The following is a 27,310-nucleotide window of genomic DNA, read 5'->3' as shown; positions in this document are numbered from 1 at the left end:
AAAAGGCAAGGAATTTGAAGTGAAAAAACTGATTGTGTCAAAATTCAATTCTGATCATTCATATTACTAGAGGGACATATAAATAGAAACCGAAATTCGAAATGGGCCTAAAAAAGATAACGGGCCAAACACACGGCCTAAAACAAAAAGCCCAAAATAGTTCAAAAAACATAAAAATGCAAATAAGTAATAGAAATAAGCGTTTTTTGGCCCGGACGATGACCCAAACCGCCATAGGCTGTTTGCAGCAAGATGGAGCTCGTTCTCACGTTCGTTTCGCCTGGTCGTACGCCCAAAACGGACCCCTGTAGCCCAAGTTAGAGCCATTTTAGTGAAGCTCCTTTTGTTACACGATCTTGGGCCTTCAAATACAAAATAGCCCGCTCCTCCATACTTGGGCCTACATCAATATGGTTTTTGGTGTGCCGAAATTTGGTGCCACAAATTAATCTACCCTACGTGGGGACAAATTTACAATATTCTAGATTTAGGGGTTTATTTTTCATACAATTATACGTGTCAGGTTTTCCAAATTATTATTTTCGTATATTTTTATCTATTTAAACAATTCTTATAAATTTATAAATACATGTTCGTATTCTATTGGTCTAGTGACGTTTATTCTCATTAAAGTGGTGTAGAACTATAAGGTTCAAAGTTCAACAAAATACGAATTAGATTGATCTAAAAGTAGATTTTAGGAAGTTTCGTGTTAGTTGTTAAAAAAAATTATATGTCCAAAGTACATATCTATCTATACTATATAATAAAAGAAACCTGTTTTGGGACACTTGTCATTCTCTCATTTAGTTGATTAAAATTATTAATAATACTAATAATAATAATATTTAATCTAAATTAATGCAAATTCTTATTATTAATAATATTTAATCAAATCTAAAATCTAATCTAATACAAATTTTTATTATCAATAATATTTAATCAAATCTAGTAAGAATTCATACGAATTCTAAAGTTGATATTGATTGAATGTTGTTCGTATATAAGTTGAGGTTCATCACATTGGTCGTTGCTTGTAAACTGTTGTACATTCAAATTAAGAATTTAACTATTATAATCCGTAATCAACATTTAACTATTTCAAATTGTAAAAAGTTGTACAATCAATTTGAAAATTTAATACGAGAGTGAACTTCTCTAATTATATTTTCAAGATGTTTTTTTTCATACCAACCCAATTAAAATTTACATAGTTGTAAAATCTGATATTTAATAATAGCTAACAAATTTGTATATGTACTTCATATTTAGGGGTATTTGTTTTTTTTTTCTTGTTAAAAGCACTTCAAGACCTCTTATGTCTGTACCACGCAGATCATCCGTAGACCTTTTAGTTTGCAGTGTGTTTGTTTTTTAGAAGTGATTTCATTAAAAAATGTCTTCCAGACCTCTTCCTCACGCAGATCTTGACTCACATCTTCAGATGTCTTCTCATCTCTTCTACTCCTCTTTCAAAAGAAAATTTCTCCAAACCCTAGCATACTCCTCCCAGCCACACCTCACCTACTCCGCCACCACCTCCACTTCTTTTTTATTATTTGGTATATAATATTATATTTATTCAACCCATGTAATACATTTGGGTTTTTAAAAATATAACTTTTTTTATTATTTGGTAAACAATATTACATTTATTCAACCTGTGTAATACAATGGTTTTAAAGATATATATATATATTTTTTATTATTTGGTATATAATATTACATTTATTCAACCCGTACAATACATATGGTTCTTATAGATATAACTTATTTTATTATTTAATATATAAAATTACATTTCTTCAACCCGTGTAATAAAGAAGGCTTTTAAAAAGATAATGTTTTATTATTTGATATATAAAATTCATTTATTTAACCCGTGTAATTTATAACTTAGTGATATGCTAAAGTGAATGTATTTTTACAACGCCAGAGAGAAAACAATACATATAATTAGTATTTCTTGTAGTGTTACACATATACATTTCAGCTAGCTTTGTTTCTAATTTACATTCATGCATAGATCATTCAAGTACATTGAATTTCTTATGTAACATTCAGATATCGGGTTTCAAGCATTCAAGTTTTATATTACATGCACTAGGGAAAGGGAATAATACACATGTGTTATTACAATCTAAAGATATATAGCTTTTTTTTAAAGGTTTATAGCGTTTTACTTTTTATGTGCTTATGGCTTTATTAACTAAACAAATGCATCCATACGCATAGAGGCATTCCTTCATTGTCATATCAAGATCTATTTACTACTGGCGTGGTCATCCATGTCTTTTAGAATACACAGAGATAGTCCATAAAAGAAGTTGGGTAAGGTACATTTGTATCCGGCCTCTCAAACTCCATGGTCCAAATTCCCCATTGTTTACCATTTTTTTGTTCATAACTAAATGTTATCTTGAATGCTTTGTATATCTTCTCTACGATCTCTCCTTCGATTACTTTAAATACGATTTTGTTGTTCGTCTCATCAATTTCTTCAATTACCTGTGTTGCAATTTGTTTTTTTCCATCTTTTTCATGTCCAGAAATAAGCGCAAAAATAAGTGAGTTAAGTGATGTTAATCAAATATTAAAGGCGCTATATTTGAGTGGAATTTTTTGGTATCGTATACCATATTGACTGTAGGTACCATACCAGAACCTTCATGAACGAAATTAATGAAACACGACTTATTTTTGGGTTATATCATACAACCTATGTGTAAATGAACCATTATAAATAAACTTTTTTTTATATCGTAAACTATACCGAGTACAGTATAAACTGATCGGTTGTGTTCATAATAATTTTTTTATATGTATTAAAAAGTAACGTTGAGAAACATTGAGTTTTTTATTGTTTTTAAAATTTTAATTTTACCTCTCACACAATACACATATATTATACATTTAACTCATTTAGAATTTATATTGGTTTTTCTATTCAAAAAGGGGGTGGCGGCGCAACTTGTTGCCCGACTACCTGCCATTGGTTTGTAAAAAAAAAAAAAAAATTTACTAATGTGATTTTTCTCTAATAACTTATATTTTTTTAGATTCTTTTTAAAAGCTAAATCTACAACTGTCTATAAATTTTTGTTCTCTGACATTCAAGTATATTTTTGAGTAAACTGCCATTTTGATCCCTGAGGTTTGGTTACTTTTGCCACTTTAGTCCAAAACTCAAACCTTTTGCATCTGGGTCTCAGTGGTTTCAGTTTTATTGCCATTTTGGTTCAAAAATGAAATCAGGTCATACCTGTCTTATAAAATCCTGCAATTTTGTCATTTTTCTCAGGGGCAAATCAAGTCATATTTGTCTTATAAAATATGGTATTTATTAATAAAAAAATAAATTATCATTTTGCCCCTGCGCAAAATGACAAAATAACAGGATTTTATAAGACAAATACGACCTGATTTCATTTTTGGACCAAAATAGCAATAAAACTGAAACTACAGGGACTCAGATGCAAAAAGTTTGAGTTTTGGACTAAAGTGGCAAAATTGACCAAACCACAGGGACCAAAATGACAGTTTACTCTATATCTTTTTTTGAAGAAAAACGGTGTTTTATTTGGAAATAAAGTATATTTTTAATATTGTATCCTATATTGACTGCCGGTACAGTACCGGAACCTTGACGAACGAAATCAATGAAACACGACTTTACTTTATGGGTTATATCGTATGTGTAATGAATCATTGTAAATAAACTTTCTTTTATATCATAAACTGTACCGAGTACCAGTATTGTAACAAACTGATCATTTGTGTTCAGAATAATCATTTTTTGTGTTGTAAACTAAACCACTTAACGGTATCGTATTGGTAACGAAACGGGCCGATTAAAACCGATTGAACGTCAGTACCGGTCAGTGGCGAACTTTGACCCGAATAACGGGGGGTCGAAAACGTATATACCCAAAAATTTCTATAGAACCGGGGGGGGGGGGTCGGAAACGTATATACCCAAAAATTTCTATACGAAAACTACACATATAACACTACTGAGCGAAAAGTTAGGGGGTCGGGCGCCCCCTCCCGCCCCTTCTATACTTCGCCCCTGGTACCGGTACTAGCATTATCAGAAACAGTATCAATATCACTTTTATGTTTTCGATCAATATAACATATTTTGGTTCTTTTTCAAATCTAATGTTTTATAAAATTCCGAATATATTGTCGCGACACACTTAATTTTATCTAAGTTTCGACATCTAACTACTATAATAAAAGAAACTACTTTAGGGACACTTGTCATCATATTATATTATGTCATCTCTTATAGATAATTATTATTTTAATTTAATCTTTTCTAATTAATTATAGATAATACTCCTACAAAATATTACTTAATTTAATATCTTATATTATAGATAACTCTCCTACTAAATATTATTAGTTTAATATCTTATGAATAATTATTATTTAGTTTAATCTCCTTCTCATTTATAATATTATTTATTTGAATTAATTATATTTGAACGTTTTGTTTAGTTTGGTATAAAATAAATTTTACGAAACTTAAAATAAAATTAACTAATATTATTTATCATTTATACATTTACGGAGTTTTAAATAAAGGGTTAAATTTACTGAGACTTCGTTAATAAATTTTGCAACATAATAATCTATTTTTATCACGAAAACCAAACTTTGTATTAATATATTAAATATTTTTATTTTCACTATATAAAATTACATTTACTCGACCCATGTAACACATGAGGTTTTTTAAGATATAACTTTTTATTATTTGATATATAAAATTAGATTTACTCAATTCGTACAATACACTGGGTTTTTTAAGGATATATATTTTTTATTATTTAGTACAGAAAATTATATTTATTCAAACCATGTAATGCGCATATTTTTAAAGATGTAATTTTTTTTATTGTTTGGTATATAAAATTGCATTTATTCAAACTGTGTAATAAATGAGGTTTTTTAAAGATGTATTATTTTATTATTTGATAAACAATATTACATTTATTTAACCCGTGTAATACACGTGGGGTAGAGGATCCTGTAAAAAGTGTTCAAAGTGTTCAAAGTGTGAGAAGTGTATTATAACACTATATATAATACTATATAACACATATAAACACCGTATAACAATATGTAACACCATATAATACCATATAACACTATGTAACACTATATATCATTATATAACAAATATAACACTATAGGTTGTCTGATAGCATGTCTATGATAGATGTATAGTGTTATATTTGTTATATAATGATAAATAGTGTTACATAGTGTTATATGGTATTATATGGTGTTACATATTGTTATACAGTGTTTATATGGTGTTATATAGTAGTATTATATATAGTGTTATAATACACTTCTCACACTTTGAGCACTTTTTACAGTATCCATACACGTGGTTTTAAAGATATAACTTTTTTATTTTGTATATAAAATTATATTTATTCAACCCGTACAATAAATGAGGTTTTAAAGATATATTGTTTTATTATTTAGTATATAAAATTTATTTACGCAACCCCGTGTAATACACGGGGTTATAACCTAGTAAATATTATTCAAAACCAATTCGTCGAAACCCTTGGGCATAAACCAGATTATCGAAATTATATGAAACGCATATGATTGTGACCAAAAAAACTAAACCATGCATAAAGGAGTTGAGTTTACCATGAGTAAAGTGCCAGACAATAATAGATCCAACAGCACCTATGCTGCCACTAAGCAGATTACATGCATAAACCTTATTAGGGCAAAGGTTAATTGGGTGTAAAAGATGCATATGACAAGGCTTTTTATAGCATTAACATGGGAGAAGTGAATAAGAAGTCCCCCGCTCAACAAACCCACTATAATTTCAACTAACACTAGATAAATCCAACTATTATTTAGTTTAACTGCTTCTTTGGCTTTCATTTGAAAGGCCCCTCAATATTAAAAAATGATCACATGTGGTTGCTAATAAAATGATTATTCTGTTCGGTTTACTTTGTGACATGCATGCATATGTTTGGCTAAAAAAATGATTACAGGGTTAGAGTATTAGGTATTATTTTAAAAACGTGTTCGGTTTACTTTATGACATGCATACATGTTTGGCTAATGCTCTAATGTGCAATATGCGTACATGTGTTGGCTAAATCTGAATCAAAACCATACATAATTAATAAAATTGTTTTGAGAATATGAGGAGGTATCATAGGGTGCCAAAAGGTGTGCTATGGGGCCTGTATAATACAGACTCGATCCTTTTAGTTCTCTTTACAATCGAAAATCAAGATTCTAAGAGTTACCATACAGCTTATGATGGTTGCATAATACATGTCAGACTATCTTCAAGGGCGTAGCTTTGTGAGGACGCCGACCTCCCGAACTTTTCGCTCATAGTGGAGAGTATGTGATTTTCGTATAGAAATTTTTTGGTATATACGTTTTTGACCCCCCGGTTTTATAGAAATTTTTGGGTATCGACGTTTTCGACTCCCCGATCGGAAATCTCAAGCTTCGCCACTGACTATCTTAGCCTCCAAAACAACAAACATGAATTACACAGCATATCATACAACATCAACAGTAACGAACTTTTAAACAACAAAACAAAAGTTATGTATTTAATTCACTCTTAAGAGTGAATTTCAAGTTTTGTCCTTTATCTTTAGGCCACTTTGCAAGTTTTGTCCTTTATGTTTAAATTTGACGAGTTTTGTCCTTTATGTTTAAAAATCAAGCACGTTTTACCCTTTATGTTTAAAAATCAAACACGTTTTGTCCTTAATGTTTAAAAAATCAAGCACATTTTGTCCTTAAAAATCAAGCATAAAGGACAAAACGTGCTTGATTTTTAAACATAAAGGACAAAACTCGTCAAATTTAAACATAAAGGACAAACTTGCAAAGTGGCCTAAAGATAAAGGACAAAACTTGAAATTCACTCTTAATAATATTAATAATCCAAAATCAAGAGTTAATTATTTATAAACGTCTATCTAAATCGGGTGCACTCGAATTCCAGAGGTGTAACCCATTAACCGACTTAATCTACAGTGTCCTCGAATTCTGGTTATCCCTTAATTTAATCAGGTTCAGGTTTTATTGGTCACCTATTAAACGGGTATACAAAATCATTGTTTACTCCTGTTAATTGTCCCTTTAATCGCTATTGACAACACTGGACCAGCACTATTTTCAATAAAAATAATTGAATGATGTTACTCCATGTTCAATCACTATATTTGAATACACATGAGGGATATAAAGCACTCTCAATTTCTATCCGGAGGAAAACATGATGTGAGGCGGTAGGGAGTGGACGGATTTTTATTACCGGAAAAGACACGATGACCGCTGCAATCAAAAGCCACAAACGACGTTTTATGTATCAAACTTGTCGGGAGGGATTTCAAACTTGTTATTGTGGAAAGCCTTTCAACCTCATGGAGTGATTAAGGATGCTTACGTAGCTCAAAAGAAGGATCCGAGGGGGGAATCATTTCGGTTTGGCCTGACATGAGGGGGTCACAAATATTGAAGCCACGCTGTAAGAGATGAACTCGGTAAAGATTTTTGAAGCAAAGGTGAACGTGTGCTTGGCAAAGTAAAAAGGTGGTCGATTTTGATGGAAAATTGCTTTATACCCAGATCATTGCATGATGAGGGCTGTGATAGGCGAGGCGGTGGATGTAAAGGCAATCAAAAGAATACGTAGGATGTTAGACAAGTACGGATACACCAAAAGTCTGGTCAGTTACATTGGAGAGTTGAAATTCTTGATGGTCTTTAAAGAGAGAAGAATTGCACTAGATTTTGTTAGAATAAAAGATGAACGGGGGGGGGGGGGGGGGGAGGAGGTGTTGTCATCGGCAGATTTATGGAAAGGAGATAGATTGGTTTTCAACAATTGCTCCGGATAAAAATTATAGGAGTACCAATACAACTTTGCGAAAATGACCTCTACAACAAAATAGCACAGATGTTCGGAAGAGTGGTCAGAGGTGCGGAGTTCTCGTGGGAGAGTTTAGATAACTCAGGTGCTACATGAGGTGTGATATAGCTTTTTATAAGTTTTCACCTATTCTCGGTGTCGTAGTTTTACTAAAAAATACCTATTTATTTATGTGTTTATTTTTATTATTTTTCTTTCCACCTTTTTAGTAGTTGTGTGCTTATATATGTTTTTCAAGAAGCTTATGTCTTAGTTATGGTTTTTGGAGCCGGGAGTATCACTTGAAGCAGCCTCTCTATCCCCTAGGATAGAGGTGGGATTATAATTGTCACACCCCAACCAATGGCGGAAACATCGGGGTGAGGCACTGAGTGAAACAGACTGTCCAAGAGAATCCATAACAACTATAATATTACCAAATCCTTAATGTTAATATCCCATACTACTAACAGATAAAGCACAAATAGTTATTACATATATTGTTATCAAAGACAAATCATTGTTCCGACAACTCATAAATTATACGTGGGTTTCTAGACCACCTAAACTTGATTCCATGTCATCCAACAAATAAAAGCATCCTAAACACCTGCCACATACATTAAAATAGGTCTATACACATAGTGTAAGGGTGAGCATACAAGTTTAATAGCATATAGTAGTGAAAGCGATTTACACATAACCAACATGTAACACGTAGAAATGTGAAGCATGTAAGCTATCGACAATGAAATATGCACAGACATGATTGCGAGTTGTAGAATGCGCAACACATATCACCACTGTGATACGTGAAGAAATACCCTTAACAACCCCTGTCCACGACAGGTGCTGGGTCCAAACTATAGTACTATCGTTGCTAAGGTGTCAGGCAACAATCACGGTGTAAACATAACATACAAGCATTCATCGAATAATACGCACAACATGCAGAGTGGTTAGCGTATAAAAAGTGTTTGCGTTGTGTGTTGATGTGATTTGGTATAGGTAACGTATGTAACACCCAAAAGTGCGTTAAGCAAAAAGAGATCGAGTATACTCACAGTTCGTGTTTAATAAATAAACACAAGCTTGGATTGAAGGGAGCGCTTGAGAGATTAGCCTGATCACAGTACGATAGCGTAAGCGTTGAAAAGTGCGTAAAACAGCGTGTCGGGTGTGGTGAGTGAACGAATGGTGGTTCGATCGGATGGCCATCCGGACGGATGGTTATTCGACTAAGGGAGGTGTGTTTGTAAAATGTTAAACTTTTGAAGTTTTCGTTGCAGTATAAATAAAATCATTCGATCGAATGGTCATCCGGACGAATAGCCGTTCGATCGGATGGTTATTCGTTTGAAAGTGATATTCTTTGAAGTTTTGAAAATTTGTTTATGTGTTGGGATTATAAGTCTGGTCGAATAGTCGTTCGATCGGATGGTCGTAAGATCAGACGGCTATTCGGTCGAGCAACTACTGGTTTGAAACTTTGTGAAATTTAGTTAAGTTGAAAAGTTTGCGGTTTGATGGAGACAGTGTGACAACGTGTTTAAACAACGGAAATCCTATCAAGTCCAACTCGTCCGATCGGATGGGAATCACCCCGTTCGATCAGAACCAACTGTTCTTGACAGAGTTTCATATTCAACCCGTGAACCGGTCGCTCTTTGATAGAAACCCATTCTCAGGTCGGACCGCCACTAGAGAATGAGTGGAGATTCCGAACGGGTCCAGATTCTAACGTTTTTGAGTAAAAAGTGAAGAATGTTGAAGAAAAGTTTGAAACTGTTGTTATATGTTTAGAATTTGCTGAAATCGGTGTAAAATCATATGGAAATCCTTTAGATCTGAACCGTTCTTGGTGGGATGAGGTCACACTTCAGTGTTCATGAGAACCCATGGTGACGTCACCCTAGAACAGCTGAAAACCAGGTGATTTCACGGTGAAAAGTTGTGATTTGATGGAGAAGATGATGAGAAAGTGTGTAATGAAGATGAAAGTACAAGATTTAGAGTGAAAACTTACAAGAATCTCGAGGAATCGAGAGAAAAGTGGCTGAGAGTGCACAGGTCGGAGGGAGATGTCACATCAATGAACAGTGATGTGATAGGAGGGGTATTTATAGGTGAAAGGTGAGAAAGGCGATGCAAGGTTGATGGGTCGGGCGGCTGTTCGATCGGATGGCCATCCGGTCGGATGGTCATCCGGTCGGATGTCCATTCGATCGAATGGTCGTCCGTTTGGACGGCTCGCGCGGGTTAGATTTCCAACTTTCGTTTCGTGCTTTGAGCGTTATGTTGCGTTTAACGAGTTGCGAGTAAGCGATGCGATAGTTTTAAACAATAGTTACACAATTAACATAGCTAACACATAACAACATAAAAGTAAGTAAACTTCTGTTTAGCGTTTGCGATTAGATAGCGTTGCGATAGAGTTGCGGTTGCGTTGCGAGTAACACCTTTAAACATAACATCAGCACACACAAGTAAAGCACATAATAACACACACACATAGAATAATATCCAATAACTGTGATTCGAGTTGTGATGCGATAGCGATGTAATAACGTTAAGTAGATTAGCGTTTAATTGCGTTTATCACTTTGTTACTTCACATAAATAAATCGTAAACTAAAATAGCGTCAAATAAAGTATTGATCATCAAGGTTCGAGAGTACAAGAAATAAGTAAGAAATGACAGATTTGAACGTTGACAATTCTTGACTTTGACTTTGACTTGTACTTTGACTTCAAAAGTCGGGTTGTTACAGCCTCCCCTACTTTAGGGAATTTCGTCCCGAAATTAAGGCGCAGGCGTAACGAATTGTTGTGGATATTTCGCCTTCATATCACTCTCGAGTTCCCAAGTGAACTCGACACCGTGTTTGCCTTCCCAGCGAACCTTCACTATAGGAATGCGTGAGCGTCGGAGCTTCTTGGTTTCTCGATCCATGATCTCGACTGGCTTTTCCACAAAGTGTAATGTTTCATCCACTTGTAGATCCATGATTATTCTGTTCGGTTTACTTTATGACATGCATGCATATGTTTGGCTAAAAAAATGATTAGAGGGTTAGAGTATTAGATATTATTTTAAAAACTTGTTCGGTTTACTTTATGACATGCATACATGTTTGGCTAATGCTCTAATGTGCAATATGCATACATGTGTTGTTGGCTAAATCTGAATCAAAACCATACATAACTAAGGGACGGGGCGCCCCTGTGATGGCCCTCCACCACGCGTGGCACAAGAAATAACACCGCCGCCACCCTTTTCAAAACGCGTGGAACCCAAAACGCGTTGTGATATTTGTGGTGGTGAGTTGTTTTTCATTGGGGATGTTTGTGTGGTGAGTGATGGGCATTTCCACTAAAATCCACCACTAGTGATGGAATAAAGCTCGATTACGTGGCAGAATTTGATTGAATGTTATGAATGATGAGTGTGTGGTGAGTGATGGGCGCCCCTACCCCACTTAATAAAATTGTTTTGAGAGTATGAGGTATCATAGTGTACCAAAAGGTGTGCTATGGGGCCTGTATAATACAGACTCGATCCTATTAGTTCTCTTACCATCGAAAATCAAGGTTCTAAGAGTTAATAATAAACATGAACCATACAGCTTATGATGGCTGCATAATAAGGGCGTAGCTTTGTGAGGGCGGTCGACCTCCCAAACTTTTCGCTCAGTAGTGGAGAGTATGTGGTTTTTGTACAGAATTTTTTTTGTATATACGTTTTCGACCCCCTAGTTTTGTAGAAATTTTTGGGTATAGACGTTTTCAACCCCCCCGTCGGAAATCTCAAGTTTTGCCACTGACTATCTTAGTATCCAAAACAACAAACATGAATTACACAGCATGTCCTACAACATCAAGAATAACGAACTTTTAAACAACAAAACAAAAGTTATGTATTTAATAATATTAATAATCCAAAATCAAGAGTTAATTATTTATAAACGTCTATCTAAATCGGGTGCACTCGAATTCCAGAGGTGTAACCCATTAACCGACTTAATCTACAGTGTCCTCGAATTCTGGTTATCCCTTAATTTAATCAGGTTCAGGTTTTACTGGTCACCTATTAAACGGGTATACAAAATCATTGTTTACTCCTGTTAATTGTCCCTTTAATCGTTATTGACAACACTGCACCAGCACTATTTTCAATAAAAATAACTGAATGATGTTACTCCATGTTCAATCACTATATTTGAATACACATGAGGGATATAAAGCACTCTCAATTTCTATCTGGAGGAAAACATGATGTGAGGCGGGCATAGGGGTGGACGGATGTTTATTGTAACACCTCGAATTTTTGTGTCCAATGATGTGTTAACACGTGGCATTTGTTTACACGTGGCATCTATAATAAATAAGGGACTAATTTTGACAAACCTTGAAAGTATGTAAATTCGAGGGTTATAAATGTCAACAAGGGTAAATATACTGTATAGTATCCCTAAATAATGCTTAAACCTTCAATCGAATAAATTATAGATCGTACAAAAAAAAAAAATAAAACGCGGAAGAAAGTGAGAGATTACAAACTACAGGGGTTAACTGTGTCAACATGTTTAATAATACCTCTGAGTGACCCTTTAATGTTCCAAAGACTTTGTAACGGTATTATACCCTCACTAAAATAATATATATGAATTTCGCGAAGTTTCGATATGAAACGAGAAAGTTACGATCGAATTCGTAGAAGAAGGGTTAAAAGCGTCAACAATGAAAGTTAAGGCTTTCCAATATAATTAATAAATAAACCGGGGACTTAATAATGCGGGTAATTAACACGAGGCCCCTATCGGTAAATAACCGAGGGCCAAACCGCAAAGTTACCCCTTCAGAACCGAAAGGTCAGGTGAATCATTACGAAAGATTTCGTTATTAATGGCCCGATTCTGTAATCATTATAAAAGATTTAAAAAATTCAGAAAATATAACCTCACGCGACCCGCGTAAGGTTTAGACATAAGTTGAGGCGGGCCGCGAGCCTCCTCACTAATTCGCCTGATTTCTTAACCTTTAGGCGACCCGCATTAAAATGCATGGGAACTCCCATGCGGGCCGCGTAAAGTGCCCAGATGCAGAATGGTTGTAACTACTTGGCTTTTGGAGCTTTTGAACGATCAAACAACCATTTAATTGAGCATGGGTGCCCCCTACACGACCCATACCACTTAGGGACACCTGCCCATGATCCATGATCAATTGTAGCTTGTTGTGTAATGATCTTGAAGGCTCTTAAGCACTATAAATAAGCTACATTGGCTCATATCATTCACAACATCAAAACACACAACTACTGATCATTCTAAGTGCTCCCAAGCATTCTCTTCTGCTCCATAAACAAGAACACACTTCTGTAAGTCGTTCACAATCAATTTGGTCTTGCATTTCCATAGTTTTAGCTCATAAACGCAACCGTCGTAACTAACGGTTGTCATTGCAATATCTTGCAAATGGTTCAGTCTTATGACGAATCAAAAATGGTTATGAGTTGGTATTTATGTGGGTATTAAACCTCTAAAATGGTTCCCCCTGATCACCACTCTAACTATGTCAATTATCGAGTCAAACGTGCGGTTAAAAAGTCAACAGAAAGCTATTTTGGCGATTTATGCATAATCTGTAATATATATGTTATGGAACCTGTTTTGATAATCATAAAACATGATAATAAGTATATAAACCTGTTTGCGCTCGTTTGAATCGATCATTTACTATATAGAACCGGTTCGGAGCCGAATGTCGCAAAAGTTTGACTTTTGCTTTGACTTCAGTTCTGACCCGTTTTAGTGAGGTATGAATATACCTTAGGACTCTCTTAGGACCAGGTCACATGTTGGTATACGCCTCTGTGGTCGGTTCATGAGTTATCCAAGTCTTTAGCGCATTTCCGTCATTCGCCTAAAAGTTGACCGTAACGGCCTTTTTAAAATTAAAACAAGTATTTCGGACACGTGAACGGACCAAAACCTTGCTTGTTAAAATATAAGCATGTCCCTAAAGTTTCACGTCAATCCGAGGTCTAGAATGAGAGTTATGCTAAAAGGCGCACTTTTAAGAAAGTTTTGTAATTAACGGCGCAATTAGCATAACGCCCATCTAACCCAAGTTTTCGTCACCAACACTTTTACCCACTGTGGTAAAATAATATTTTGGGAATTTTAAAGATTTTTAATAATTTTTACCTTGCTCATAACCTGCGGTTATGGCTACGGTTCGGTAAATACCGAATATGCCCTTTTTGGCCAAAACGGGAGTTCTACAAGGTCTTTTGACCTGATTCCAGTTGCTACTGGTTTTAAATAATAAATAAAGTATTTTAAGCTTTATAAGCTGTTCGGGAAACTCAGATTTCCTGTAGAACTCGAAAAGCCCTTTTTAAAGTCTTTAAAATGACCAAAAAGCCCCTTCGGGGCATAATATTAACTTAAACTCGTTACGGGCATTACGGAAGGTATCCTACTGATACCAAAATACTTTTAAGGCATATTGACTTAGGAAATAAGCGTACGACTCTCATAGTTAACCGTTTCGCCTATTGCGCGCACGGTTCGGCCTATGAAACTAGTTTTCATACATTAGCCGATACGGGTCAAAATATATTATTTGAACCCCAAAATCCAGAGTATGAACTATAAACCCATATAAAACAAGTCTCTGAACTTGTTGGGTCCAAATCATACTCCATTCTCGGTTTTCGCCTTTCCGTGCGAATTAACCATGTCTATATATCGGAATCAACCGGTTTAAGCTACGGCTAATACAAGGACCGTTAGGATTCTAAGAGGTTAATTAAAACCTTCGTTCCAGATTAGGAGCCCCAGTAAAAGCTATCGGTGACTTGATCTAAATTAAGGATTAATACTTGCAAAGGTAAATACTTTTGACTTATTTCCCCTATATGGGCTTGGGTTACGGTATATTAATACCGCTTGATTGAGCATTATATAATTCCATCGCTTAGGTGGTTAATTGATTAAATATGATCGGCTCATTTAAACAGTTTTGTTGCTTATAAGCCTTTGGGGGGTTTAATGACCGTTGTCCCGGATATCCTTGGCATCATTTTACGAAATGGCCACGACCATCGACATCCCGGTGTAGGCGTACACCCGGTATAAAGTGTCGACATTAAAACTAAAAGACGTAGCCGTTGGTTTCTGTACTACGGTTTTACGCAAACGTGGTGTGTCTATAAATCTTTAACCCGGCACGACCCGGGCTACTGAACGCATAAAAGAACATGTAAAACGTTCACAAGATCAATATGAATTTTCCCAAGTTATAAAAGAGTTTGTGCCTTGTGCATTCAAATCAATTTTAATAAACATTTTCAAATGTGTCAGTTGAATGTATTTACCAGTGTAAACTGACGTATTTTCCCCAAAAAGATTAAGTGCAGGTACCTAAACGTAATTGGCTGGTATTAGCTCCCTAGCGTCAGGATAAGCCTCGCAAGCTTGATTGCAGTATCTAATGGAACAATACTTTATCTATATTTACGATCCACTGTGGATATCCAACCCCTGTAATACATTTTGATATTACAATCAGAGGTTGAAATTTATATATTTATCTTATGCTTCCGCTGTGCATTATATAATTGTGTGGTTTGACTATATTGTTGCCAACATCGTCACGGTAATCCCCCACCGGGCCCACCGGTGAGACACGTGGAAATCGGGGTGTGACAGGTTGGTATCAGAGCCAACATTGAGTGAATTAAACACTATCCTATTGTGTTTAATCTCAGTGACACAATTGCACATACTTGAGTCTAGACAAGAACTTAGGACAAATTCGGATTAATACTCCTTTTTGTCTTTATTTTTCGATTTGATTTTTAATAAGTTTTGGAGCAGGAAAATGCCACCTGTTATATTCCGAGGAAGAGGAAGGGGACGTAGAGGCCGAGGAGAAATCGTGACACATCACGACCAAGAAGCTGGACCATCTGGTACAAGACATCCTTCGATGACAAGAAGCGAAGAGCCACAGAGACGAAGAGATCTTTACGAACCAGCGAGGCATTCCACTTCGCACAGCTCGACGCCATCCTACCGGCACTCCTTTGGGCCAAATTCAGAAAATGATCCCAATAACCCACAACCTTCCTTCATACCTCTGCAACGTTCGGTTTCGCACCGGAATTACGACGACCCTACTCCCTACTACGTAGCTCAGTTTAATCCGGCTGACTACATACAGGAACCTTCAGGATTTGTTCCGCTTGGTCCTCAAGACCACTTTTCTGAAGATCCCATGGAGGAAGATGAGGATCCAACTGAACCAGCTCGTGGTACGCCCACGCATCCGATAGAAGTATCTGATGGATCTTCATATCATGGTCCGCAGTATCAAGGCCCAGATAGCTTTATGGCCTTGTTTGACCGACATGAGTGGTACAACACACCATCTCATCAGACACAACAACCGAGACATCCACAGGATCCCTCTGAGGATTCACGCTTTGAGGCAGTTACGCCACCACCTCCGCCACCGGCACAACCAGTAATACCTGATCCGCCGAGGCGTAGGAGGACCAATGCTCGTATGTCTACACGAGGAGGAGGGGGTAACCACTTCAGCACTCCTCGACATTCTAGTAGCAGCCACTATCCACCGCTACAAGAAGAAGGACCTTCAAGTCCTATACAAGAAGCGAACTCCGCACCTACTGCACGAAATTCGCCACCATTTGGGTATGACCAACCCATACCTGCTTATACGGGTCCGACGGCTTACAACCCGTTCGAACCGTCACAAGCACAATACAACTACGGCTATGAGCGCGACCCATATGTGGTGTCGGCTAGATATAATGCGCGCTACCCTGACGGAGCACATGGAAACATGGGACCACCGGATTACTCAGCTCATGGGTATCCAATACCTCCCAGACCTCCAGTTCCGCATCAAGCGCCACAACCACGATTTTCTCCTCCTGAACAGGAAGAAATACTCCATCGACTAGATCGTGTGGAGAGAGAGTTCGAGGAAGAAAAGAAAAGCCACCGAGGATTTCTCAAGGGCTTGGCGAATCTACTAAAGGGCAAAAAGAAGAAACGTGACCACTAGCCCTTAATAGTAGTACGAATGTAATTTCTATTTTGAAATAAGTCCCTGTGTGGACAACTTATCGTATTTCAGTCCCTACGTGGACTTATATTTAGTCCTTGCATGGACACCTATCTTGTATTAGTCCCTGCGTGGACTTGTCACTTATTTTAAACCTCTCTGGAGGTATGTATTATTTGAAAGACCCGTTTAGGGCAATATGTAATTGTATTTGAAATTTCGGAATGTATGTTATGAGTTTTGTTTTAATATATATAAAAATAAATCAAAACCATTCCTTTTATATTGATCTGCCTAATAAAGAATCTTAAGGGGGTGAAACCTAGCTTGGGGTCTTTTAAGATCTAGTCAAGATAGTACGACCTAACTGAAAAGATTCTGATTCCCTGATAACCTCTGTACGCATGTTAACATTCATGGCAGATGTGATTCGTTATAATCACGCACGTCATTCTTATACAATAATCCTTTGAGGATTTCAAAACCCAACTAAATGATATATAGATCGTGGGTTAAATCACCAATAAAGGTGATCAATATTATAAAGACATCCATTTAGTGGTGCAATGCCTACGGGCCAGTACTATAAGGACATCCATTTAGTGATGCAATGCCTACGGGCCAGTACTATAAAGACATCCATTTAGTGATGCAATGCCTACGGGCCAGTACTATAAAGACATCCATTTAGTGATGCAATGCCTACGGGCCAGTACTATAAAGACATCCATTTAGTGATGCAATGCCTACGGGCCAGTACTATAAAGACATCCATTTAGTGATGCAATGCCTACGGGCCAGTACTATAAAGATATCCATTAGTGATACAGTGCCTACGGGCCAGAATTATTAAAACATCCATTAGTGATGTAGTGCCTACGGGCCAATATTATCAAAACATCCATTAGTGATGTAGTGCCTACGGGCCAACCATATTAAAACATCCATTAGAGGTGTAGTGCCTATGGGCCATAATAATTGTCTTATCAAGACAAAAGGCAGTGGTAGTCTATGACTCCCTGTCAGAAAGAGATAAAAAGAACTAACGGTTCAGATCTCTATGCCTTTGATTCTATGAAATCTCGGCTAATATTATAAAACATCCTCATGATTAGGCTTTATGCCGCCAATACTATTTACATAGTTGAAATAGGAGATATTCCGATCCTAATATATAATGAAATAAAAAGTTAACCAGATATGGTCTCTGTACCATGGTTGACAAATTGTCATAAAAGACAATCATATAATAATCTCCTAAATTAAAATTTTGTTATCTTCTGTAACAGATTCAAGTTACAATGGCGGATCCCAATGGAGAGAACAGCCACACAAACGAAGATGACTATGACAATGCGTCAGTACATTTGACAGGCGCACAGCTAAAGGCTCTGATCAACAATGCTGTCCAGGCAGCTATTGATCGTCAAAATACTGAGTCTCAAGGCAGATCTGTGTCAAAACCACCCTCTAAACCAAAGACACACTCCAAACCACCCTCTGAACCCAAGAAAGATGACGACAAGCATTCGTCTACTGAGCACAGCGTTCACCGCGATAGAGAATATACTGATGCGTCTAGTGCTAAGGGTTGCACCTACAAATACTTTGTATCATGCAAGCCCCGTGAATTTACAGGGGAAAAAGGTGCGGTTGATTGTATCACCTGGCTGGACGAGATGGACACGATTGTGGACATCAGCGGGTGCGCTGAGAGGGACGTGGTTAAGTTTGTGTCCCAGTCATTCAAAGGCGAGGCCCTGGCATGGTGGAGAGCTCTGGTGCAGGCTTCAGGTAAGTCTGCCTTGTACAAAATGTCATGGGGGGAGTTTATTACCCTCATAAAAGAAAACTACTGCCCTCAGCACGAGGTTGAGAAGATTGAGGCTGATTTTGTCTCACTAGTGATGACAAACCTGGATTGTCAAGCTTATCTGACAAGTTTTAACACTATGTCACGCCTGGTGCCATATCTTGTGACACCAGAACCACGAAGAATTGCCCGATTCATTGGGGGCTTAGAGCCGGCGATCAAGGCCAGCGTAAAGGCCTCTAGGCCAACGACCTTCAGGTCAGTTACTGACCTCTCCTTGTCTCTTACACTTGATGCTGTCCGTCTGAGGGCACAAAGGAGCAAGGAGGCTGAAAAGCGAAAGCGTGAGGATGATACCTCACGAAAGTCTGGGAAAAAGCACCGTGGAAACGGTGAGGGCAAGAGAGGGTCGGAGGCAAAGAAGGAGGGGCAAACTGATGGAAGACCTCACTGCAAGGTCTGCAAGAAACCTCACTCCGGGAAGTGTAGGTTTGCGTCTAGTTCACAGTCGCAACAAAGGACTCCACCCTGTGGGCTATGCAAGTCCAAGGAGCATAAGACAGTGGAGTGCAAAAAGATAAAGGACGCAACCTGCTTTAATTGCAATGAAAAGGGGCACGTAAAGAGTAATTGCCCGAAGTATGCCAAGAAGGCGGAAGAGACTAAGAAGACAAATGCGAGAGTTTTTCGCTTGGATGCAAAGGAAGCGGTCAAGGACGACAATGTGCTTACAGGTACCTTTCTCGTAAATAATATATTTGCAAGAGTACTGTTCGATTCTGGCGCTGACAAGTCCTTTGTAGACCAGAAATTTTGCCAACTACTAAATATGCCAATCAAAACCCTTGACGTAAAATACGAAGTAGAGTTAGCAGACGGCACGATAGAAACCGTCTCTACTATTCTAGAAGGATGTGAAATATCCATTAGGAACCATTCTTTTCCTTTATCTCTACTCCCCTTCAAATTGGCGGGTTTTGATATCGTGCTAGGCATGGACTGGTTATCCCATAACCGGGCCCAAATCATTTGCGGCAAAAGGCAAATAGTTTTAAAGACTCCGAGTGGTGAATCTCTTACCATTCGAGGGGATATGCATTACGGATTGCCCGAAGACGTATCTATGCTGAAAGCTTCAAGGTGTTTGAACAGAGGCTGTGTAATTTACATGGCTCAGGTGATAATTGAAGAACCAAAGCCGAAGATCGAGGATCTTCCTGTCATTTCTGAATACCCCGAGGTTTTTCCTGAAGAACTACCTGGTTTGCCACCAGATAGACAAGTGGAGTTCAGAATTGACATCATTCCTGGAGCAGCTCCGATAGCAAGAGCACCTTACAGATTAGCGCCAACGGAAATGAAAGAACTGAGGACCCAGTTGGATGAACTGCTGGCGAAAGGTTTTATCAAACCTAGTTCATCTCCCTGGGGAGCTCCTGTCCTATTTGTAAAGAAGAAGGACGGATCGATGCGGTTGTGCATCGACTATAGAGAGCTGAATAAAGTTACCATAAAGAACAAATATCCTTTGCCAAGGATCGATGATCTGTTCGATCAGCTGCAAGGAGCGAGCTACTTCTCAAAGATCGACTTAAGGTCGGGTTATCATCAACTAAGGGTCAGAGATGAAGATGTACACAAGACTGCATTTAGGACTCGCTATGGTCATTACGAGTTCCTAGTGATGCCTTTTGGGCTCACAAATGCACCGGCTGCGTTCATGGATCTCATGAATCGCGTTTGCAAGCCGTACTTGGACAAATTCGTCATAGTCTTCATTGACGATATCCTTATCTATTCCAAGAACCAAGCTGACCACGAGAAGCACCTCCGTTGCATTCTCGAATTACTACAACGTGAGAAACTCTACGCCAAATTCTCGAAATGTGAGTTCTGGCTAAGAGAGGTCCAGTTTTTAGGACACGTTGTGAGTGAGCGTGGTATCCAAGTGGATCCCGCTAAGGTAGAGGCAGTCATGAACTGGCAAGAGCCAAAGACGCCTACCGAAATCCGTAGTTTCCTGGGATTAGCAGGATACTACCGGAGATTTATTGAAAATTTTTCAAGGATTGCTGCGCCCTTGACTTCCTTGACCAAGAAGAAAGAAAAGTACATTTGGGGCCCGAAGCAGCAAGAGTCCTTCGAAATACTGAAGCAAAAGCTAAGCAACGCACCTGTGTTGACATTACCGGAAGGTACAGATGAATTCGTAGTTTACTGCGATGCATCACATACAGGCATGGGGTGTGTGCTTATGCAGAAGGGCAAAGTGATTGCCTATGCTTCAAGGCAATTAAAGGCGCATGAAAAGAATTACACCACCCATGATTTGGAGTTGGGTGCCGTTGTATTTGCACTGAAGTTGTGGAGGCATTACCTTTATGGTATTAAATTTGTGATTTATTCTGATCACAAAAGCCTCCAGCACCTGTTCAACCAGAAAGAGTTGAACATGAGACAACGCCGTTGGATGGAAACCCTGAATGATTATGACTGTGAAATCAGGTACCATCCTGGCAAGGCGAATGTGGTCGCCGATGCATTGAGCAGGAAAGAAAGGGTAAAACCCATTCGAATCAATGCCAAGAGCATTGAAGTTAAAAATAATTTGATTGAAAGGATTTTGGCTGCACAGCGAGAGGCTGTGTTGGAAGCTAATTATCCAAATGAAAAACTGGGAGTAAGTGAGGAGCAGTTGACTCTTAGCAAGGATGGAATCCTAAGACTGAATGGACGTATATGGGTTCCAGTTTACGGAGGACTACGTGATGTTGTTCTCCAGGAAGCCCATAGTTCCAAATACTCGGTCCATCCTGGTGCTGATAAGATGTACCAAGACTTAAAGGCAAATTATTGGTGGATAGGCTTGAAAAAGTCTGTAGCCGCCCATGTAGCAAAGTGCTTGACTTGTGCTCAAGTCAAAGCCGAGCACCAAAAGCCGTCTGGCTTGCTACAACAGCCTGAACTTCCCGAGTGGAAGTGGGAATGCGTAACTATGGACTTCATAACCAAGTTACCCAAAACTAGGAAAGGAAACGATACAATATGGGTCATAGTTGATAGGCTGACTAAATCAGCTCATTTTCTACCCATCAAGGAGACGTGTAGCTCCGATATGTTAGCCCAACTTTATGTTGATAAGATTGTAGCCTTACACGGCATACCTGTGTCTATTATCTCCGACAGGGATACTAGATACACATCTCACTTCTGGAAGAGTTTCCAGCAATCTTTGGGCACGCGTTTAAATTTTAGTACGGCTTACCATCCACAGACGGACGGTCAAAGTGAGCGTACTATCCAAACGCTAGAAGACATGCTTCGTGCATGTGCGATCGATTTAGGTGGTAACTGGGATAAAAACCTACCCCTGATCGAATTCTCCTACAATAATAGCTACCACACCAGCATAAAGGCTGCGCCTTTTGAGGCATTATATGGTAGGAAATGCAGATCGCCTGTTTGTTGGGCGGAAGTAGGAGAGGTCCAATTATCGGGGCCAGAGATTGTTTTCCAGACGACGGACAAGATTGTCCAGATCCGGGAACGTCTCAAGGCTGCCCGCGATAGGCAGAAGAGCTACGCTGATCCAAAGCGTAAGGATTTTCACTTCGAAGTAGGTGAAAAGGTATTACTTAAGGTGTCACCCTGGAAGGGGGTGATGCGTTTCGGCAAGAAGGGCAAGCTGAGTCCGAGATACATAGGGCCTTTTGAGGTCATTGAACGAGTCGGATCAGTTGCCTATAAACTAAACTTGCCTGAAGAGCTCAATGGAATTCACAATGTGTTCCACATCTGCAATCTCAAAAAGTGCTTCGCCGACGAATCGTTGGTGATTCCACACACAGATGTGCATATAGATGAGAGCTTAAAGTTCATAGAAAAACCTTTGTCGATTGAAGATCGACAGGTGAAGAAGCTTCGCAGAAAGCACGTACCGATTGTAAAAGTCAAATGGGATGCTCGTAGAGGTCCTGAATATACGTGGGAAGTCGAAGCTACAATGAAAGAAAAATACCCCTATTTATTTGAGTAAATCTCGGGTCGAGATTTATTTTAAGGGGGTGAGGATGTAACACCTCGAATTTTTGTGTCCAATGATGTGTTAACACGTGGCATTTGTATACACGTGGCATCTATAATAAATAAGGGACTAATTTTGACAAACCTTGAAAGTATGTAAATTCGAGGGTTATAAATGTCAACAAGGGTAAATATACTGTATAGTATCCCTAAATAATGCTTAAACCTTCAATCGAATAAATTATAGATCGTACAAAAAAAAAAATAAAACGCGGAAGAAAGTGAGAGATTACAAACTACAGGGGTTAACTGTGTCAACATGTTTAATAATACCTCTGAGTGACCCTTTAACGTTCCAAAGACTTTGTAATGGTATTATACCCTCACTAAAATAATATATATGAATTTCGCGAAGTTTCGATATGAAACGAGAAAGTTACGATCGAATTCGTAGAAGAAGGGTTAAAAGCGTCAACAATGAAAGTTAAGGCTTTCCAATATAATTAATAAATAAACCGGGGACTTAATAATGCGGGTAATTAACACGAGGCCCCTATCGGTAAATAACCGAGGGCCAAACCGCAAAGTTACCCCTTCAGAACCGAAAGGTCAGGTGAATCATTACGAAAGATTTCGTTATTAATGGCCCGATTCTGTAATCATTATAAAAGATTTAAAAAATTCAGAAAATATAACCTCACGCGACCCGCGTAAGGTTTAGACATAAGTTGAGGCGGGCCGCGAGCCTCCTCACTAATTCGCCTGATTTCTTAACCTTTAGGCGACCCGCATTAAAATGCATGGGAACTCCCATGCGGGCCGCGTAAAGTGCCCAGATGCAGAATGGTTGTAACTACTTGGCTTTTGGAGCTTTTGAACGATCAAACAACCATTTAATTGAGCATGGGTGCCCCCTACACGACCCATACCACTTAGGGACACCTGCCCATGATCCATGATCAATTGTAGCTTGTTGTGTAATGATCTTGAAGGCTCTTAAGCACTATAAATAAGCTACATTGGCTCATATCATTCACAACATCAAAACACACAACTACTGATCATTCTAAGTGCTCCCAAGCATTCTCTTCTGCTCCATAAACAAGAACACACTTCTGTAAGTCGTTCACAATCAATTTGGTCTTGCATTTCCATAGTTTTAGCTCATAAACGCAACCGTCGTAACTAACGGTTGTCATTGCAATATCTTGCAAATGGTTCAGTCTTATGACGAATCAAAAATGGTTATGAGTTGGTATTTATGTGGGTATTAAACCTCTAAAATGGTTCCCCCTGATCACCACTCTAACTATGTCAATTATCGAGTCAAACGTGCGGTTAAAAAGTCAACAGAAAGCTATTTTGGCGATTTATGCATAATCTGTAATATATATGTTATGGAACCTGTTTTGATAATCATAAAACATGATAATAAGTATATAAACCTGTTTGCGCTCGTTTGAATCGATCATTTACTATATAGAACCGGTTCGGAGCCGAATGTCGCAAAAGTTTGACTTTTGCTTTGACTTCAGTTCTGACCCGTTTTAGTGAGGTATGAATATACCTTAGGACTCTCTTAGGACCAGGTCACATGTTGGTATACGCCTCTGTGGTCGGTTCATGAGTTATCCAAGTCTTTAGCGCATTTCCGTCATTCGCCTAAAAGTTGACCGTAACGGCCTTTTTAAAATTAAAACAAGTATTTCGGACACGTGAACGGACCAAAACCTTGCTTGTTAAAATATAAGCATGTCCCTAAAGTTTCACGTCAATCCGAGGTCTAGAATGAGAGTTATGCTAAAAGGCGCACTTTTAAGAAAGTTTTGTAATTAACGGCGCAATTAGCATAACGCCCATCTAACCCAAGTTTTCGTCACCAACACTTTTACCCACTGTGGTAAAATAATATTTTGGGAATTTTAAAGATTTTTAATAATTTTTACCTTGCTCATAACCTGCGGTTATGGCTACGGTTCGGTAAATACCGAATATGCCCTTTTTGGCCAAAACGGGAGTTCTACAAGGTCTTTTGACCTGATTCCAGTTGCTACTGGTTTTAAATAATAAATAAAGTATTTTAAGCTTTATAAGCTGTTCGGGAAACTCAGATTTCCTGTAGAACTCGAAAAGCCCTTTTTAAAGTCTTTAAAATGACCAAAAAGCCCCTTCGGGGCATAATATTAACTTAAACTCGTTACGGGCATTACGGAAGGTATCCTACTGATACCAAAATACTTTTAAGGCATATTGACTTAGGAAATAAGCGTACGACTCTCATAGTTAACCGTTTCGCCTATTGCGCGCACGGTTCGGCCTATGAAACTAGTTTTCATACATTAGCCGATACGGGTCAAAATATATTATTTGAACCCCAAAATCCAGAGTATGAACTATAAACCCATATAAAACAAGTCTCTGAACTTGTTGGGTCCAAATCATACTCCATTCTCGGTTTTCGCCTTTCCGTGCGAATTAACCATGTCTATATATCGGAATCAACCGGTTTAAGCTACGGCTAATACAAGGACCGTTAGGATTCTAAGAGGTTAATTAAAACCTTCGTTCCAGATTAGGAGCCCCAGTAAAAGCTATCGGTGACTTGATCTAAATTAAGGATTAATACTTGCAAAGGTAAATACTTTTGACTTATTTCCCCTATATGGGCTTGGGTTACGGTATATTAATACCGCTTGATTGAGCATTATATAATTCCATCGCTTAGGTGGTTAATTGATTAAATATGATCGGCTCATTTAAACAGTTTTGTTGCTTATAAGCCTTTGGGGGGTTTAATGACCGTTGTCCCGGATATCCTTGGCATCATTTTACGAAATGGCCACGACCATCGACATCCCGGTGTAGGCGTACACCCGGTATAAAGTGTCGACATTAAAACTAAAAGACGTAGCCGTTGGTTTCTGTACTACGGTTTTACGCAAACGTGGTGTGTCTATAAATCTTTAACCCGGCACGACCCGGGCTACTGAACGCATAAAAGAACATGTAAAACGTTCACAAGATCAATATGAATTTTCCCAAGTTATAAAAGAGTTTGTGCCTTGTGCATTCAAATCAATTTTAATAAACATTTTCAAATGTGTCAGTTGAATGTATTTACCAGTGTAAACTGACGTATTTTCCCCAAAAAGATTAAGTGCAGGTACCTAAACGTAATTGGCTGGTATTAGCTCCCTAGCGTCAGGATAAGCCTCGCAAGCTTGATTGCAGTATCTAATGGAACAATACTTTATCTATATTTACGATCCACTGTGGATATCCAACCCCTGTAATACATTTTGATATTACAATCAGAGGTTGAAATTTATATATTTATCTTATGCTTCCGCTGTGCATTATATAATTGTGTGGTTTGACTATATTGTTGCCAACATCGTCACGGTAATCCCCCACCGGGCCCACCGGTGAGACACGTGGAAATCGGGGTGTGACATTTATTACCGGAAAAGACATGATGACCACTGCAATCAAAAGCCACAAACGACGTTTTATGTATCAAACTTTTCGGGGGGGATTTCAAAATTGTTATTGTGGAAAGCCTTTCAACCTCACGGAGTGATTAAGGATGCTTACGTGGCTAAAAAGAAGGATTCGAGGGGGAATCATTTCGGTTTGGTCCAACATGAGGGGGTCACAAATATTGAAGCCACGCTGCAAGAGATGAACTCGGTAAAGATTTTTGAAGCTAAGGTGAACGTGTGCTTAGCAAAGTAAAAAGGTGGTCGATTTTGATGGAAAAGTTGCTTTATACCCAGATCTTTGCATGATAACGGCTGTGATAGGCAAGCCGGTGGATGCAAAGGCAATCAAAAGAATAAGTAGGATGTTAGACAAGTACGGATACACCGAAAGTCCGGTCAGTTACATTGGAGGGTTGAAATTCTTGATGGTGTTTAAGGAGAAAATAATTACACTGGATTTTGTTAGAATAAAAGATGAACTGCGGGGGGGGGGGGGGGGGTTTGTTGTCATTGGCAGATTTATGGGAAGGAGATTAGATTGGTTTCGAACAATTGCTCCGGATAAAAATTATAGGCGTACCAATACAACTTTGCGAAAATGACCTCTACAACAAAATAACACAAATGTTCGGAAGAGTGGTTAGAGGTGCGGAGTTCTCGTGGGAGAGTTTACATAACTCAGGTGTTACATGAGGTGTGATATAGCTTTTTATAAGTTTTTACCTATTCTCAGTGCCGTAATTTTACTAACAAATACCTATTTATTTATGTGTTTATTTTTATTATTTTTCTTTCCACCTTTTTAGTAGTTATGTGCTTATATATGTGTTTCAAGAAGCTTATGTCTTGGTTATGGTTTTTGGAGCCAGGAGTCTCACTTGAAGCAGCCTCTCTATCCACTAGGATAGAGGTAAGGCTTGCCTACATCCTACCCTCCCCAGACCCTATCACTAGCTTCACTAT

The 27,310-nt window shown here is 38.2% G+C and overlaps 1 non-coding gene across 1 annotated transcript; it reads right to left on the bottom strand.

Moving 5' to 3' along the window:
- Nucleotides 1-1,939: 1,939 nt before the first annotated feature.
- LOC110892626 lies at nt 1,940-5,756 on the bottom strand. The gene is made up of 2 exons (XR_004874580.1): nt 5,677-5,756; nt 1,940-2,534 (listed from the first exon to the last, which is right to left on the bottom strand). It is a non-coding gene; the product is annotated as an uncharacterized LOC110892626 (transcript).
- Nucleotides 5,757-27,310: the final 21,554 nt, after the last annotated feature.

The sequence above is a fragment of the Helianthus annuus genome, chromosome 12 (assembly GCF_002127325.2).
Source record: "Helianthus annuus cultivar XRQ/B chromosome 12, HanXRQr2.0-SUNRISE, whole genome shotgun sequence".
NCBI lineage: Eukaryota > Viridiplantae > Streptophyta > Magnoliopsida > Asterales > Asteraceae > Helianthus > Helianthus annuus.
This window is presented reverse-complemented; position numbering and strand designations above follow the sequence as displayed.